Source organism: Garra rufa, chromosome 2, assembly GCF_049309525.1.
Source record: "Garra rufa chromosome 2, GarRuf1.0, whole genome shotgun sequence".
Lineage (NCBI taxonomy): Eukaryota > Metazoa > Chordata > Actinopteri > Cypriniformes > Cyprinidae > Garra > Garra rufa.
Window position 1 is genome coordinate 68,337,995 of NC_133362.1, and position 19,023 is coordinate 68,357,017.

Consider the following 19,023-nt stretch of genomic DNA (forward strand, 5'->3'; position numbering starts at 1 on the left):
CTAAGTGTTTTGATGTCTGTTGCTTCGTGCCTTTAAACTGCTGTTTACTTACATTTTTCTTATTTGACCTCAGACCTGATGGCACTGAAAGAGGAGAGTCAAGAACTCAATGAAACAGAAGAGAAAGATCAAAATGAGAAACATGATTTCAAAACTGAAGAAAAATCAATTAGTTGCTCACAGAATAAAAAAACATCCTCACCAGAAATAAATCAAAAAACACAAAGTACAAACCTTAATTCTAACATGAGAATTCAGACTGGAGAGAGACCTTACAGCTGCCAACAGTGTGGAAAGAGTTTTATCTTAAGTGGACATCTTAACAGTCACGTGAAAATTCACATTGAAAAGAAGCCAGTAATATGCCCTCAGTGTGGAAAGAGTTTTACAAAGAAAAAAAACCTTACTGTCCACATGAGAGTTCACACTGGAGAGAAGCCTTTCATTTGCAAACTGTGTGGGAAGAGTTTTACACAGAAACAAAACCTTACTGTCCACATGAGAATTCACACTGGAGAGAAGCCTTACTCCTGCAAACTCTGTGGGGAGAGTTTCTCACGAAAAGGAGTTCTTGAGACTCACATGATAATTCACACCAAAAAAAAGCCGTTCATATGCCCTCAGTGTGGAAAGAGTTTTACAACGAAAAATAACCTTACTGTTCACGTGAGAACTCACACTGGAGAGAAGCCTTTCATCTGTAAACTGTGTGGGAATAGTTTTACACAGAGACAATACCTTACTGTCCACATGAGAATTCACACTGGAGACAAGCCTTTCATCTGCTAACAGTGTGGGAAGAGTTTCTCACGAAAAGGTGTTCTTGAGACTCACATGAAAATTCATACCGATAAGAAGCCATTCATATGTCCAGAGTGTGGAAAGTGTTTTACACTGAAAGGTACGCTTGATAACCACATGAAAATTCACACTGGAGAGAAACCTTTTACCTGCCCTCAGTGTGGAAAGAGTTTCTCATATAAAACAAGTCTTGATGTTCACTTGAGCATTCACACTGGAGAGAAACCGTACAAGTGTCTTCAGTGTGAGAAGAGTTTCACATGTCAGAGCAACATGAAACGTCATTTGCAAACTCATTCTGGAAAGGAACTGCCATTTTCTTCAATGCAAGAAGTTTAGAAAAAGGAGCAATTTCTAGAATCATCTGCTCATTCATTTTGAAAGACATTCAAGTGTAGTCAAAGTAATAAAAACATTTTCCATCACACTTACAGATATGTTAAAAATCATGCAAATGTCAGACTTTGTCTGTGTTCCTTGTTCAAGAGTGTAATGAGAAAAAAGCTGTGTGAAATCAAGGATGTTCACACCAAAGCTAAATGTGGGATACATTTGATCACTTTCATGCATCCTTCATCTCTTTTTGTTTATCATAAGGCTTTTTTTTTTTTGTACTGTGGCCATACCTGATCATCTGCTTTACTGTAATTTCAAATATTAAGTGATTGCAGTAGATTCCCTCAAAGTGTGACTATGACGAGTATGTCACTCAATTGCATGTGTGGATTTCTCTGTATCAAAATATTAGACAAACTTTGACCTTGCTGGGAAAAGCAACAATGTAACTGGAAGATTATAAATTAATTGACATAAACTGAACAAAATGACTTGTTCCCATTGATTTTAAAGGTCCACTGAAGTGCCTTGAAACACGCAGCGTTATTCTATGTGGTGACGTACTTTTAAAGGTTGTATCAGCGATTTCTAGCCTAAAACATAAAGTGTCAATTTCAGCTGACCTTTCTTCACGATCCGCTCCCTGCCTGCCTCATAAATTGTCTGTGAAAAAAACGCGTCTCTCTGGTCAGCATAGGGTCCGAGATATGCCAAAAAAACAATCGGCACTACCAACCTTTCCACACAAAAACAAACAGTGTTCCAACCAATCAGCGTCAGGGGTTTGGTGTTGTGGACTTTCGCTCCGCCTCACTCACATCCCAGCACCAGTAGGAAAGTCCACAACACCAAACCCCTGACGCTGATTGGTTGGAACACTGTTTGGTTATGTGTGGTGTGTTGATAGCGCCGATTGTTTTTTTGGCATATCTCGGACCCTAGGCTGACCAGAGAGACGCGGTTTTTTCACAGACAATTTATGGGGCAGGCAGCGAGCGGATCGTGAAGAAAGGTCAGCTGAAATTGACACTTTATGTTTTAGGCTAGAAATCGCTGATACAACCTTTAACTGAAACAAAAACATATCGCCCAGCCCCGCCCACTAATTTTGAATAGCCAATAGCTCTCCATTAATATCTGCTCGGGCAAGATCCATTGAGCTCGGTAAAGCCGCATTTGTAAGCTTATGACAGCCACAGACTAATAAATTACCGCACAGATTCAATATGAAACTTGCTAAAACCAAATAGTGATCATAATCATGCTGAGGCTGTGTAATTTAATACATGCTGTCCGTACATATGAGCGCATATGATCTGCTTCGGGTTAATGCGTCTCTGTGTAGGGGGCGGGACTGTAAGTTTTGAATGCCCATATCTTGTAAACGCGAATTTTGTCTTTGTTTTGCAGCACACTAGTTTATAGATAACCTTAAGGCTAATATATTCATACTAAAAGCCAAAAAACTTTAATTTTGATTTCAGGGGGACTTTAAGTGTATTTTAGCTAATTGTTTAGTTGATCTCAATTTACTGTTGTAATATCTGTTTACGTTTATGGACTTTATCAGAAGCATTGAAATATTATACTAGGTTTGTGCAGGTCTGTTTTTTAATCTGCACAGTTCATTCTTTGTTGTACTTTCAGTAGCCTGTATGTACAGTAAATATTATTACTATTTCCTTTATAATTCATTTGCTACAATAAACAATCCTAAGCAGTTGGCCTTCATTCATTTTCTTGTTAATTATACATTAAAGAAAGTATTTTTAAAAAATTGATTAACCAGTTGTATTCAGCAGTAACACATTTTCATACCCCTCCTCCATCTATGCACAAATAGCTTCTCATCAGCCGATTTTATTTATTTTCTTTTGGCTACCCAGCCAAGCTACATTATACAACTCATAACTTTAAGCACATACTTCAAACACTTCTCATTCATTCTCATTTGCACAGCATTTTTTCTGTTGCCAAATTACACAGTTCGGTCATACACTGTTCACACAGTGTGTAAAACTTTTCACTCTTTGCACTTTCAGCCACTACAATCTCAGTACTTTAAGAACCTATCAGCTCTTGTCTTGATTTCATGATGTGGTCCACTTATTTTTGTACAGCTTATAGCCTTATATCACTTTTACCTTCATAGTGTCACGACTATATGCAACACAGAGGTTAGAATTAAATGAAAGTTCTTTAATAAAATCCACAAAGGGTAATCAGGGGAACATATATCCAATACAATATAAAGACATTTAAGACAAACAGAAACAAAGAAAGGTGAAAAATAAGGCAAAATCAGTCTGTAAACTTGATATAACTCCCCTTTCCCAGAGGGTACATCTCACGCAGTAACATAATCAACTGGGGAGGGGGATTGGCCCCCTGGAGGCTGCTAACTGAGGGAGACATAGAAGGTCTCTAGGGTAAATCAAGGACCTCAAAGAGCCATGGCAGATCAGTGAGCTTTGGGAGCCAAGACAAATCAGGGTACTCTAGGGGCCATGGTGGATCAGAGAGCTTGGGGGAGCCGTGACAGATCAGCGTACTCAAGGGGCCTTGACAGATCCAGGTGCTGCCCGGGGGGCCATGGTGGATCAGGGTGCTGCTTGGGGGGCCATGGTGGATCAGGGTGCTGCCTGTGGGGCCATGGTGGATCAGGGTGTGGCTTGGGGGGCCAGGGTGGATCAGGGTGCTGCTTGGGGGACCATGGTGGATCAGGGTGCTGCTTGGGGGGCCATGGTGGACCGGGGAGCCATGGTGCATCAGGGAGCTGTACAGACAGTTCGGGGAGCCATTGTTGAATTACAAAAGCTCGGGAAGCCTTGGCGGAGCAAACCGTTTAGGAAGACATGGTGGATCATGAAACTTGGAAAGCCATGGCGGAGCAGCCTATATGGCCTTGGCCTCAGCACTCAGCCCGGCCCTTAACCACTTACCAAACTGACATTCAATTCACTTTTAAGGCGAGACACGGCAGGCAAAAACATCGTTTTTTTTTATTGGTCAATTTTGAGATTTTTGGATATTTGTCTTCAATAACATGTCTTCTTTTAGACTTGTGGTGAAAAAAAGTCCGAAATACACATTTAGTTCTTTATTTTACTGCACTTTGTCTGTTTGCGTCTGTAGATTTCTCATAAATTCAACAAAAGTTGGCGTTCTAAATCAACATGCTGCTCCGCGATCTCTGCCTGTACCCAGTCATCACGTAAACTGCTGGAAAGCTCTCTCTCTTCTGTACAATGCTGTCGAATCCAAATATGGTCATTTCCTTTTTATCAGCAACCAATCGTGAAAGTACAAGAGGGGATTTAACTCTAAATGCGCAATCTCATTGGCTGAAGATAATTTCTGACAACGTGATTCGTTCAGAATCGTCACATGGTATGCTTTGACGCTTCCTTGTTTGGTTTAGCTTTCCGCGGGATCTTTTGAGTGAATGAATGAAAATGACTTCGCGTCAATCCTCGAAAAGAGTACAGCAGTTGTCACTTGCAAGGGGGAAAAGAAAAATTAGTGATGGACTACCTAGTGAAATGCCCTCAGGTAGTACATTTAATGGGTTCGTGGAAATTTCTCCATTCATTTAAATTGCCATTGGGCAAATAGTGGGTCGGTGGGACCGTAGTGTGGATTTGGATCCCATTTGCAGATTATTTAACTGGCCAACGGGACGTTTCGACTTCCTTTTTTTTCCGTTGGGGTAGTCGGGACCAATAGGGCTACGGACGCCTCTGGGGGGCGATAAGCCCTCACTGGCCTACCCCCCACTGCCCCAGCCCTCCCCCCCCACTGTCCTTGAACCTATTATATGCCCATTTCCCATTGCTTTGCAATGCAAAGTGGGGAATTTGCTCCCACAAACCTACTATTTGTCCATTTCTCATTTGAGTGAATGACTCCGGTGGGGGTCTTCGTCCCAGCGACCCTCTATTTGTCCACAGCCCTACCGGTTTGATGGGGGGACCCCCGTCCCACGAACCCACTATTTGTCCATTTGCCCATTATTGTTACGGAACGCCCGCGGAACCCCCCGGGACCCCCTCCACGGCCACTAGCCCCGCCCCCAAGGTCCCACGAACCCACTATTTGTCCATTTGGCCATTATTGTTACGGAACGTCCCCGGAACCCCCCGGGACCCCCTCCCCGGCCACGAGCCCCGCCCCCAAGGTCCCACGAACCCACTATTTGTCCATTTGCCCATTATTGTTACGGAACGCCCGCGGAACCCCCCGGGACCCCCTCCTCGGCCACTAGCCCCGCCCCCAAGGTCCCACGAACCCACTATTTGTCCATTTGCCCATTATTGTTACGGAACGTCCCCGGAACCCCCCGGGACCCCCTCCCCGGCCACTAGCCCCGCCCCCAAGGTCCCACGAACCCACTATTTGTCCATTTGCCCATTATTGTTACGGAACGTCCCCGGAACCCCCCGGGACCCCCTCCCCGGCCACGAGCCCCGCCCCCCAGGTCCCACGAACCCACTATTTGTCCATTTGCCCATTACTGTTACGGAACGCCCGCGGAACCCCACGGGACCTCCTCCCCGGCCACGAGCCCCGCCCCCCTGGTCCCACGAACCCACTATTTGTCCATTTGCAGCTATTTTTGTAGTTCCAAGACGAAAGGTCATAGGGACCCAGGATTTGAGATTTGAGCATCTCGGGGACCCCACGCTCAGGCCCCCGAAGCACGAGCCCATAGCACCACGGGAAAAAAAATACCCCTTTGACACTTTGAAATCACTCGAAAGGCTCTGACTGTGTAAGAGTCTAAGAAGACTGAGGGAGATATTTTGTGCAGGAGGCTCTCGATTTTTCCTTCGTCCTAGGGCCTGGCGCTTTTGGCGCCTCGCTCTGTGATGGCCCTGGAGCCACCGTGCCGAATTTCGGGCCCCTGGGACGTTTCTGAAAAAATCCCACCTGCAATTTATTTGAATGGGTTCGGCCTAGCGGGTTCGTGGACACGCTTCCGAAAGGGCCGATCGAGCTGAAATCGAAACCTTTGGCTCGAGGGGACCCCCTCGACCGGTCGCCAAAGTCCCGCGAACGTACGACCTTCTTTAGGGGTCAAAAGGTCAAAAAAGGGAGCGCGCGTCCACCAAACCTGTACGCGTTTAAATGGGAAGCGGGACGTCCCCAGTTCTGAGACGATGGGTGGTAGGAACTCGAGATTTGAGATTCTGGCATCTTGGGGGCCCCTCGCTCAGGCCCCCGAAGCACGAGCCCATCGGACCGCGGGAAAAAAAAGGCGTCGTCCTAGGGCCACGCACTTTCGGAGCCTCGCTTGGGGGGCCCCCGAGAGCCACCGTGCCGAATTTCGGGTCCCTGGGACGTTTCTAAAAAAATCCCACCTGCCATTTATTTGAATGGGTTCGGCCTAGCGGGTTCGTGGACGTCTCCCGTTCGGAGACGCTGGGTCGTAGGGCCACGAGATTCAAGATTTGCGCATCTCTGGGGCCCCTCGATCGCACCCCCGAAGCACGAAGCCCTAGGACCTCGGGAAAAAAAATACCCCTTTGACACTTTGAAATCAGTCGAAAGGCTCTGACTGTGTAAGAGTCTAAGAAAACTGAGGGAGATATTTTGTGCAGGAGGCTCTCGATTTTTCCTTCATCCTAGGGCCTGGCGCTTTTGGCGCCTCGCTCTGGGATGACCCTGGAGCCACCGTGCCGAATTTCGGGCCCCTGGGACGTTTCTGAAAAAATCCCACCTGCAATTTATTTGAATGGGTTCGGCCTAGCGGGTTCGTGGACACGCTTCCGAAAGGGACGATTGAGCTGAATTCGAAACCTTCGGCTCGAGGGGACCTCCTCGACCGGTCGGAAAAGTCCTGTGACCGTACGGCCTTTTTTAGGGGTCAAAAGGTCAAAAAAGGGAGCGCGCGTCCACCAAACCTGTACGCGTTTAAATTGGAAGTGGGACGTCCCCCGTTCTGAGACGATGGGTGGTAGGGACCCGAGATATGAGATTCTGGCATCTCGGGGGCCCCTCGCTCAGGCCCCCGAAGCACGAAACCATCGGACCGCGTGAAAAAAAGTGTGTCATTCTAGGGCCCCGCGCTTTCGGCGCCTAGCTCGGGGGGCCCCCGAGAGCCACCGTGCCGAGTTTCGTGATCCTGGGACGTTTCTAAAAAAATCCCACCTGCAATTTATTTGAATGGGTTCGGCCTAGCGGGTTCGTGGACACGTTTCCGAAAGGGACGATTGAGCTGAATTCGAAACCTTCGGCTCGAGGGGACCTCCTCGACCGGTCGGAAAAGTCCTGTGACCGTACGGCCTTTTTTAGGGGTCAAAAGGTCAAAAAAGGGAGCACGCGTCCACCTGCCATTTATTTGAATGGGTTCGGCCTAGCGGGTTCGTGGACGTCTCCCGTTCGGAGACGCTGGGTCGTAGGGCCATGAGATTCGAGATTTGCGCATCTCTGGGGCCCCTCGATCGCACCCCCGAAGCACGAAGCACGAAGCCCTAGGACCTCGGGAAAAAAAATACCCCTTTGACACTTTGAAATCAGTCGAAAGGCTCTGACTGTGTAAGAGTCTAAGAAGACTGAGGGAGATATTTTGTGCAGGAGGCTCTCGATTTTTCCTTCGTCCTAGGGCCTGGCGCTTTTGGCGCCTCGCTCTGGGAAGGCCCTGGAGCCACCGTGCCGAATTTCGGGCCCCTGGGACGTTTCTGGAAAAATCCCACCTGCAATTTATTTGAATGCGTTCGGCCTAGCGGGTTCGTGGACACGCTTTCGAAAAGGCCGATCGAGCTGAAATCGAAACCTTCGGCTCAAGGGGACCCCCTCAGCCTGTCGCCAAAGTCCTGCGACCGTACGGCCTTCTTTAGGGGTCAAAAGGTCAAAAAAGGGAGCGTGCGTCCACCAAACCTGTACGCGTTTAAATGGGAAGTGGGACGTCCCCCGTTCTGAGACGATGGGTGGTAGGGACCCGAGATTTGAGATTCTGGCATCTCGGGGGCCCCTCGCTCAGGCCCCCAAAACACGAAACCATCGGGCCGTGGGAAAAAAAACGCGTCATCCTAGGGCCCAGCGCTTTCGGCGCCTAGCTCGGGGGGCCCCCGAGAGCCACCGTGCCGAGTTTCGTGATCCTGGGTCGTTTCTAAAAAAATCCCACCTGCAATTTATTTGAATGGGTTCGGCCTAGCGGGTTCGTGGACACGCTTCCGAAAGGGACGATTGAGCTGAATTCGAAACCTTCGGCTCGAGGGGACCTCCTCGACCGGTCGGAAAAGTCCTGTGACCGTACGGCCTTTTTTAGGGGTCAAAAGGTCAAAAAAGGGAGCGCGCGTCCACCTGCCATTTATTTGAATGGGTTCGGCCTAGCGGGTTCGTGGACGTCTCCCGTTCGGAGACGCTGGGTCGTAGGGCCACGAGATTCGAGATTTGCGCATCTCTGGGGCCCCTCGATCGCACCCCCGAAGCACGAAGCCCTAGGACCTCGGGAAAAAAAATACCCCTTTGACACTTTGAAATCAGTCGAAAGGCTCTGACTGTGTAAGAGTCTAAGAAGACTGAGGGAGATATTTTGTGCAGGAGGCTCTCGATTTTTCCTTCGTCCTAGGGCCTGGCGCTTTTAGCGCCTCGCTCTGGGATGGCCCTGGAGCCACCGTGCCGAATTTCGGGCCCCTGGGACGTTTCTGAAAAAATCCCACCTGCAATTTATTTGAATGGGTTCGGCCTAGCGGGTTCGTGGACACGCTTTCGAAAGGGCCGATCGAGCTGAAATCGAAACCTTTGGCTCGAGGGGACCCCCTCAGCCAGTAGCCAAAGTCCTGCGACCGTACGGCCTTCTTTAGGGGTCAAAAGGTCAAAAAAGGGAGCGCGCGTCCACCAAACCTGTACGCGTTTAAATGGGAAGTGGGACGTCCCCCGTTCTGAGACGATGGGTGGTAGGAACTCGAGATTTGAGATTCTGGCATCTCGGGGGCCCCTCGCTCAGGCCCCCAAAGCACGAAACCATCGGACCGCGGGAAAAAAAGCGCGTCGTCCTAGGGCCCCGCGCTTTCGGGGCCCCCGAGAGCCGCCGTGCCGAGTTTCGTGCTCCTGGGACGTTTCTGAAAAAATCCCACCTGCAATTTATTTGAATGGGTTCGGCCTAGCGGGTTCGTGGACGTCCCCCGTTTGGAGACGCTGGATCGTGGGGCAACGAGATTCGAGATTCTCGCATCTCTGGGGCCCCTCGCTGGCGCCCCCAAAGCACAAAGCCCTAGGACCTTGTGTTTTTATCAGCAATACTGGGATGTTTATATACATGACGAAATGTCCATTTCCAATTTATTCAGCAGGCCCTTCATAATGCTCCCGTGGACATTCATTTTTATGCAAATTCTACAGTATTTTGAGATAAAACTTACATAAATGGATTCCACTGAGTGTGCTGAGTACAGTAGAGGTGTTTTCATCAACAATATTGCACATACTTATTAAAAAATACACTTTATTGAAGTGTCCACGGAAGCAGTATGTCAGGCCCGTCAAATAAGTTGAGCGTGGACATAAAATTTGGGGGTCCGTATCTCCGGCCCCCGGGGGGGCAGGGACTTGGGGCAGGTGGCATCGGAAAGAGGTCCACGTGATCTAATAATACCCTGAGTTTGGTGGAGTTTGCCCCCGTTTTGGGTGAGTTACAGCCGGTCAAATTTTGGTACTTTTTGTCTTTGGGGATCCGTATCTCAGGCCCCTGGGGGCCTATCGACTCGGGAGTGGTGGCGTCAAACATGGCCCCTCGAGGGCTACAAACGAGCCGAGTTTCAAGTCTCTGGGACATGTCCTTCCGTTTGACCCCCTTAAATCTGGGGGGCCGTATCTCCGGCCCCCGGGGGCCTATCGACTCGGGACGAGTGGCGTTCGGTAGGCCTAGGGACGGTTCAACTTTGACCCAAATTTCTTTAAGATTGCCCCCGTTTTGGGTGAGTTATGGCCGGTCAAATTTTGGGACTTTTCACATGACGAAACGTCCATTTCCAATTTATTCAGCGGGCCCTCCATAATGCTCCCGTGGACATTCATTTCTATGCAAATTCTACAGTATTATGACATGAAACTTTCATCATTGGATTCCACTGAGTGTGCTGAGTACAGTAGAGGTGTTTTTTTTTTCAACAATATTGGGATGTTAATTGACATTACAAAATGTCCATTTCCAATGTATTCAGGCCCGTCAAATAAATTGGAAATGGACATGCACCATATGTGGTGAAATTCCCGAAAATCCACAATGTTGTTCATTTGTATGCATATTCTACATTATTTTGGCATGAAACTGACATAAATGGATACCACTGAGTGTGCTGAGTACAGTAGAGGTGTTTTTATCCACAATATTGGGATGTATATTGACATGACAAAATGTCCATTTCCAATTTATTCAGCCCCGTCAAATAAGTTGAGGGTGGACATGCACCATATGTGGTGAAATTCCCGAAAATCCAACGTGAAATCCACAATGTTGTTCATTTATATGCATATTCTACAGTATTATGAGATAAAACTTACATAAATGGATTCCACTGAGTGTGCTGAGTACAGTAGAAGTGTTTTTATCAACAATATTGGTGATATTTATGTACATGACAAAATGTCCATTTCCAATTTATTCAGCCCCGTCAAATAAGTTGTGGGTGGACATGCACCATAGGTGGTGAAATACTCGAAAACTCAACGTGAAATCCCCAATTTTGTTCATTTTAATGCAAATTCTACAGTATTATGACATGAAACTCACATAAACGGATTCCAATGAGTGTACTGAGTACAGTAGATGTGTTTTTATCAACAATATTGGTGATGTTTATGTACCTGACGAAATGTCCATTTCCAATTTATTCAGTGGGCCCTTCATAATGCTCCCGTGGACATTCATTTTTATGCAAATTGTACAGTATTATGACATGAAACTGATATAAATGGATTCCACTGAGTGTGCTGAGTACAGTAGAGGTGTTTTTATCCACAATATTGGGATGTATATTGACATGACAAAATGTCCATTTCCAATTTATTCAGCCCCGTCAAATAAGTTGTGGGTGGACATGCACCATATGCGGTGAAATACTCGAAAACTCAACGTGAAATCCCCATTTTTGTTCATTTATATGCAAATTCTACAGTATTATGACATGAAACTCACATAAACGGATTCCAATGAGTGTACTGAGTACAGTAGAAGTGTTTTTATCAACAATATTGGTGATGTTTATGTACCTGACGAAATGTCCATTTCCAATTTATTCAGCGGGCCCTTCATAATGCTCCCGTGGACATTCATTTTTATGCAAATTGTACAGTATTATGACATGAAACTGACATAAACGGATTCCACTGAGTGTGCTGAGTACAGTAGAGGTCTTTTTATCCACAATATTGGTGATGTTTATGTACATGACAAAATGTCCATTTCCAATTTATTCAGCCCCGTCAAATAAATTGGAAATGGACATGCACCATATGTGGTGAAATTCCCGAAAATCCACAATTTGAAATCCACAATTTTGTTCATTTGTATGCAAATTCTACAGTATTATGAGATAAAACTTACATAAATGGATTCCACTGAGTGTGCTGAGTACAGTAGATGTGTTTTTATCAACAATATTGGTGATGTTTATGTACATGACAAAATGTCCATTTCCAATTTATTCAGCCCCGTCAAATAAGTTGTGGGTGGACATGCACCATATGTGGTGAAATACTCGAAAACTCAACGTGAAATCCCCAATTTTGTTCATTTGTATGCAAATTCTACAGTATTATGACATGAAACTCACATAAACGGATTCCAATGAGTGTACTGAGTACAGTAGATGTGTTTTTATCAACAATATTGGTGATGTTTATGTACCTGACGAAATGTCCATTTCCAATTTATTCAGCGGGCCCTTCATAATGCTCCCGTGGACATTCATTTTTATGCAAATTGTACAGTATTATGACATGAAACTGACATAAATGGATTCCACTGAGTGTGCTGAGTACAGTAGAGGTGTTTTTATCCACAATATTGGGATGTATATTGACATGACAAAATGTCCATTTCCAATTTATTCAGCCCCGTCAAATAAATTGGAAATGTACATGCACCATATGTGGTGAAATTACCGAAAATCCACAATTTGAAATCCACAATTTAGTTCATTTGTATGCAAATTCTACAGTATTATGAGATAAAACTTACATAAATGGATTCCACTGAGTGTGCTGAGTACAGTAGAGGTGTTTTTATCAACAATATTGGTGATGTTTATGTACCTGACGAAATGTCCATTTCCAATTTATTGAGCCCCGTCAAATAAGTTGTGGGTGGACATGCACCATATGTGGTGAAATACTCGAAAACTCAACGTGAAATCCCCAATTTTGTTCATTTGTATGCAAATTCTACAGTATTATGAGATAAAACTTACATAAATGGATTCCACTGAGTGTGCTGAGTACAGTAGATGTGTTTTTATCAACAATATTGGTGATGTTTATGTACATGACAAAATGTCCATTTCCAATTTATTCAGCCCCGTCAAATAAGTTGTGGGTGGACATGCACCATATGTGGTGAAATACTCGAAAACTCAACGTGAAATCCCCAATTTTGTTCATTTGTATGCAAATTCTACAGTATTATGACATGAAATTTACATAAACGGATTCCAATGAGTGTACTGAGTACAGTAGATGTGTTTTTATCAACAATATTGGTGATGTTTATGTACCTGACGAAATGTCCATTTCCAATTTATTCAGCGGGCCCTTCATAATGCTCCCGTGGACATTCATTTTTATGCAAATTGTACAGTATTATGACATGAAACTGACATAAATGGATTCCACTGAGTGTGCTGAGTACAGTAGAGGTGTTTTTATCCACAATATTGGGATGTATATTGACATGACAAAATGTCCATTTCCAATTTATTCAGCCCCGTCAAATAAGTTGTGGGTGGACATGCACCATATGCGGTGAAATACTCGAAAACTCAACGTGAAATCCCCATTTTTGTTCATTTATATGCAAATTCTACAGTATTATGACATGAAACTCACATAAACGGATTCCAATGAGTGTACTGAGTACAGTAGAAGTGTTTTTATCAACAATATTGGTGATGTTTATGTACCTGACGAAATGTCCATTTCCAATTTATTCAGCGGGCCCTTCATAATGCTCCCGTGGACATTCATTTTTATGCAAATTGTACAGTATTATGAGATAAAACTTACATAAATGGATTCCACTGAGTGTGCTGAGTACAGTAGAGGTCTTTTTATCCACAATATTGGTGATGTTTATGTACATGACAAAATGTCCATTTCCAATTTATTCAGCCCCGTCAAATAAATTGGAAATGGACATGCACCATATGTGGTGAAATTCCCGAAAATCCACAATTTGAAATCCACAATTTTGTTCATTTGTATGCAAATTCTACAGTATTATGAGATAAAACTTACATAAATGGATTCCACTGAGTGTGCTGAGTACAGTAGATGTGTTTTTATCAACAATATTGGTGATGTTTATGTACATGACAAAATGTCCATTTCCAATTTATTCAGCCCCGTCAAATAAGTTGTGGGTGGACATGCACCATATGTGGTGAAATACTCGAAAACTCAACGTGAAATCCCCAATTTTGTTCATTTGTATGCAAATTCTACAGTATTATGACATGAAACTCACATAAACGGATTCCAATGAGTGTACTGAGTACAGTAGATGTGTTTTTATCAACAATATTGGTGATGTTTATGTACCTGACGAAATGTCCATTTCCAATTTATTCAGCGGGCCCTTCATAATGCTCCCGTGGACATTCATTTTTATGCAAATTGTACAGTATTATGACATGAAACTGACATAAATGGATTCCACTGAGTGTGCTGAGTACAGTAGAGGTGTTTTTATCCACAATATTGGGATGTATATTGACATGACAAAATGTCCATTTCCAATTTATTCAGCCCCGTCAAATAAATTGGAAATGTACATGCACCATATGTGGTGAAATTACCGAAAATCCACAATTTGAAATCCACAATTTAGTTCATTTGTATGCAAATTCTACAGTATTATGAGATAAAACTTACATAAATGGATTCCACTGAGTGTGCTGAGTACAGTAGAGGTGTTTTTATCAACAATATTGGTGATGTTTATGTACCTGACGAAATGTCCATTTCCAATTTATTGAGCCCCGTCAAATAAGTTGTGGGTGGACATGCACCATATGTGGTGAAATACTCGAAAACTCAACGTGAAATCCCCAATTTTGTTCATTTGTATGCAAATTCTACAGTATTATGAGATAAAACTTACATAAATGGATTCCACTGAGTGTGCTGAGTACAGTAGATGTGTTTTTATCAACAATATTGGTGATGTTTATGTACATGACAAAATGTCCATTTCCAATTTATTCAGCCCCGTCAAATAAGTTGTGGGTGGACATGCACCATATGTGGTGAAATACTCGAAAACTCAACGTGAAATCCCCAATTTTGTTCATTTGTATGCAAATTCTACAGTATTATGACATGAAATTTACATAAACGGATTCCAATGAGTGTACTGAGTACAGTAGATGTGTTTTTATCAACAATATTGGTGATGTTTATGTACCTGACGAAATGTCCATTTCCAATTTATTCAGCGGGCCCTTCATAATGCTCCCGTGGACATTCATTTTTATGCAAATTGTACAGTATTATGACATGAAACTGACATAAATGGATTCCACTGAGTGTGCTGAGTACAGTAGAGGTGTTTTTATCCACAATATTGGGATGTATATTGACATGACAAAATGTCCATTTCCAATTTATTCAGCCCCGTCAAATAAGTTGTGGGTGGACATGCACCATATGCGGTGAAATACTCGAAAACTCAACGTGAAATCCCCATTTTTGTTCATTTATATGCAAATTCTACAGTATTATGACATGAAACTCACATAAACGGATTCCAATGAGTGTACTGAGTACAGTAGAAGTGTTTTTATCAACAATATTGGTGATGTTTATGTACCTGACGAAATGTCCATTTCCAATTTATTCAGCGGGCCCTTCATAATGCTCCCGTGGACATTCATTTTTATGCAAATTGTACAGTATTATGACATGAAACTGACATAAACGGATTCCACTGAGTGTGCTGAGTACAGTAGAGGTCTTTTTATCCACAATATTGGTGATGTTTATGTACATGACAAAATGTCCATTTCCAATTTATTCAGCCCCGTCAAATAAATTGGAAATGGACATGCACCATATGTGGTGAAATTCCCGAAAATCCACAATTTGAAATCCACAATTTTGTTCATTTGTATGCAAATTCTACAGTATTATGAGATAAAACTTACATAAATGGATTCCACTGAGTGTGCTGAGTACAGTAGATGTGTTTTTATCAACAATATTGGTGATGTTTATGTACATGACAAAATGTCCATTTCCAATTTATTCAGCCCCGTCAAATAAGTTGTGGGTGGACATGCACCATATGTGGTGAAATACTCGAAAACTCAACGTGAAATCCCCAATTTTGTTCATTTGTATGCAAATTCTACAGTATTATGACATGAAACTCACATAAACGGATTCCAATGAGTGTACTGAGTACAGTAGATGTGTTTTTATCAACAATATTGGTGATGTTTATGTACCTGACGAAATGTCCATTTCCAATTTATTCAGCGGGCCCTTCATAATGCTCCCGTGGACATTCATTTTTATGCAAATTGTACAGTATTATGACATGAAACTGACATAAATGGATTCCACTGAGTGTGCTGAGTACAGTAGAGGTGTTTTTATCCACAATATTGGGATGTATATTGACATGACAAAATGTCCATTTCCAATTTATTCAGCCCCGTCAAATAAATTGGAAATGTACATGCACCATATGTGGTGAAATTACCGAAAATCCACAATTTGAAATCCACAATTTAGTTCATTTGTATGCAAATTCTACAGTATTATGAGATAAAACTTACATAAATGGATTCCACTGAGTGTGCTGAGTACAGTAGAGGTGTTTTTATCAACAATATTGGTGATGTTTATGTACCTGACGAAATGTCCATTTCCAATTTATTGAGCCCCGTCAAATAAGTTGTGGGTGGACATGCACCATATGTGGTGAAATACTCGAAAACTCAACGTGAAATCCCCAATTTTGTTCATTTGTATGCAAATTCTACAGTATTATGAGATAAAACTTACATAAATGGATTCCACTGAGTGTGCTGAGTACAGTAGATGTGTTTTTATCAACAATATTGGTGATGTTTATGTACATGACAAAATGTCCATTTCCAATTTATTCAGCCCCGTCAAATAAGTTGTGGGTGGACATGCACCATATGTGGTGAAATACTCGAAAACTCAACGTGAAATCCCCAATTTTGTTCATTTGTATGCAAATTCTACAGTATTATGACATGAAATTTACATAAACGGATTCCAATGAGTGTACTGAGTACAGTAGATGTGTTTTTATCAACAATATTGGTGATGTTTATGTACCTGACGAAATGTCCATTTCCAATTTATTCAGCGGGCCCTTCATAATGCTCCCGTGGACATTCATTTTTATGCAAATTGTACAGTATTATGACATGAAACTGACATAAATGGATTCCACTGAGTGTGCTGAGTACAGTAGAGGTGTTTTTATCCACAATATTGGGATGTATATTGACATGACAAAATGTCCATTTCCAATTTATTCAGCCCCGTCAAATAAATTGGAAATGGACATGCACCATATGTGGTGAAATTCCCGAAAATCCACAATTTGAAATCCACAATTTTGTTCATTTGTATGCAAATTCTACAGTATTATGAGATAAAACTTACATAAATGGATTCCACTGAGTGTGCTGAGTACAGTGGAGGTGTTTTTATCAACAATATTGGGATGGTTATTGACATGACGAAATGTCCATTTCCAATTTATTCAGCGGGCCCTTTATAATGCTCCCGTGGACATTCATTTTTATGCAAATTCTACAGTATTTTGAGATAAAACTTACATAAATGGATTCCACTGAGTGTGCTGAGTACAGTAGAGGTGTTTTCATCAACAATATTGCACATACTTATTAAAAAATACACTTTATTGAAGTGTCCACGGAAGCAGTATGTCAGGCCTGTCAAATAAGTTGAGCGTGGACATAACATTTGGGGGTCCGTATCTCTGGCCCCCGGGGGGGTAGGGACTTGGGGCAGGTGGCATCGGAAAGAGGTCCTCTTGGTCTAATAATACCCTGAGTTTGGTGGAGTTTGCCCCCGTTTCGGGTGAGTTACAGCCGGTCAAATGTTGGTACTTTTTGTCTTTGGGGATCCGTATCTCAGGCCCCCGGGGGCCTATCGACTCGGGAGAGGCGGCGTCAAACATGGCCCCTCGAGTGCTACAAACGAGCCGAGTTTCAAGTCTCTGGGACATGTCCTTCCGTTTGACCCCCTTAACTCTGGGGGGCCGTATCTCCGGCCCCCGGGGGCCTATCGACTCGGGACGAGTGGCGTTCGGTAGGCCTAGGGACGGTTCAACTTTGACCCAAATTTCTTTAAGATTGGGTGAGTTATGGCCGGTCAAATTTTGGGACTTTTCACATGACGAAACGTCCATTTCCAATTTATTCAGCGGGCCCTCCATAATGCTCCCGTGGACATTCATTTTTATGCAAATTCTACAGTATTATGACATGAAACTGACATAAATGGATACCACTGAGTGTGCTGAGTACAGTAGAGGTGTTTTTATCCACAATATTGGGATGTATATTGACATGACAAAATGTCCATTTCCAATTTATTCAGCCCCGTCAAATAAGTTGAGGGTGGACATGCACCATATGTGGTGAAATTCCCGAAAATCCAACGTGAAATCAACAATGTTGCTCATTTGTATGCATATTCTACAGTATTATGACATGAAACTGACATAAATGGATACCACTGAGTTTGCTGAGTACAGTAGAGGTTTTTTTATTAACAATATTGGGATTTATATTGACATGACAAAATGTCCATTTCCAATTTATTCAGCCCCGTCAAATAAGTTGAGGGTGGACATGCACCATATGTGGTGAAATACTCGAAAACTCAACGTGAAATTCTCAATGTTGTTAATTTGTAAGCAAAAATGTACATTATTATGACATGAAACTCACATAAATGGATCCAAAGGGGTATTCCAAATACAGTAGATGTGTTTTTATCAACAATTTTGGGATGTATATTTGCATGACAAAATGTCCATTTCCAATTTATTCAGCCCCGTTAAATAAATTGAGTTTGGACATGCACCATATGTGGTGAAATACTCGAAAACTCAACGTGAAATTCTCAATGTTGTTAATTTGTAAGCACAATTGTACATTATTATAACATGAAACTCTCATAAATCGATCAAAAGGGGTATTCCAAGTACAGTAGATGTGTTTTTATCAACAATATTGGGATTTTAATGTAAATGACGAAATGTCCATTTCCAATTTATTTAGCGGGCCTTTCATAATGCTCCCGTGGACATTCATTTTTATGCAAATTCTACAGTATTATGACATGAAACTCACATAATTGGCTTCCTCTGAGTGTGCTGAGTACAGTAGAGGTGTTTTCATCAACAATATTGCACGTAGTTATTAAAAAAATACACTTTATTGAAGTGTCCACGGGAGCAGTATGAAGGGCCCGTCAAATAAGTTGCGTGTGGACAAAAAGTTTGGGGGTCCGTATCTCCGGCCCACGGAGGAGCAGCGGCGCGTGGCCAGTGTCGTTGGTTAGGTCTCCCGTGGGTCTAACGGGGCCCCGAGTTTGGTGTGGTTCGGCCTCGATTCGGCCGAGTTGTGGCCGGTCAAAGTTTTGGAGTTTAGG

The 19,023-nt window shown here is 43.2% G+C and overlaps 1 pseudogene; it reads left to right on the plus strand.

The window, feature by feature from the left end:
• The first annotated feature begins 414 nt into the window (after window positions 1-414).
• Window positions 415-19,023, plus strand: part of LOC141326063 (uncharacterized) — a 208,060-nt pseudogene continuing 189,451 nt past the window's right edge.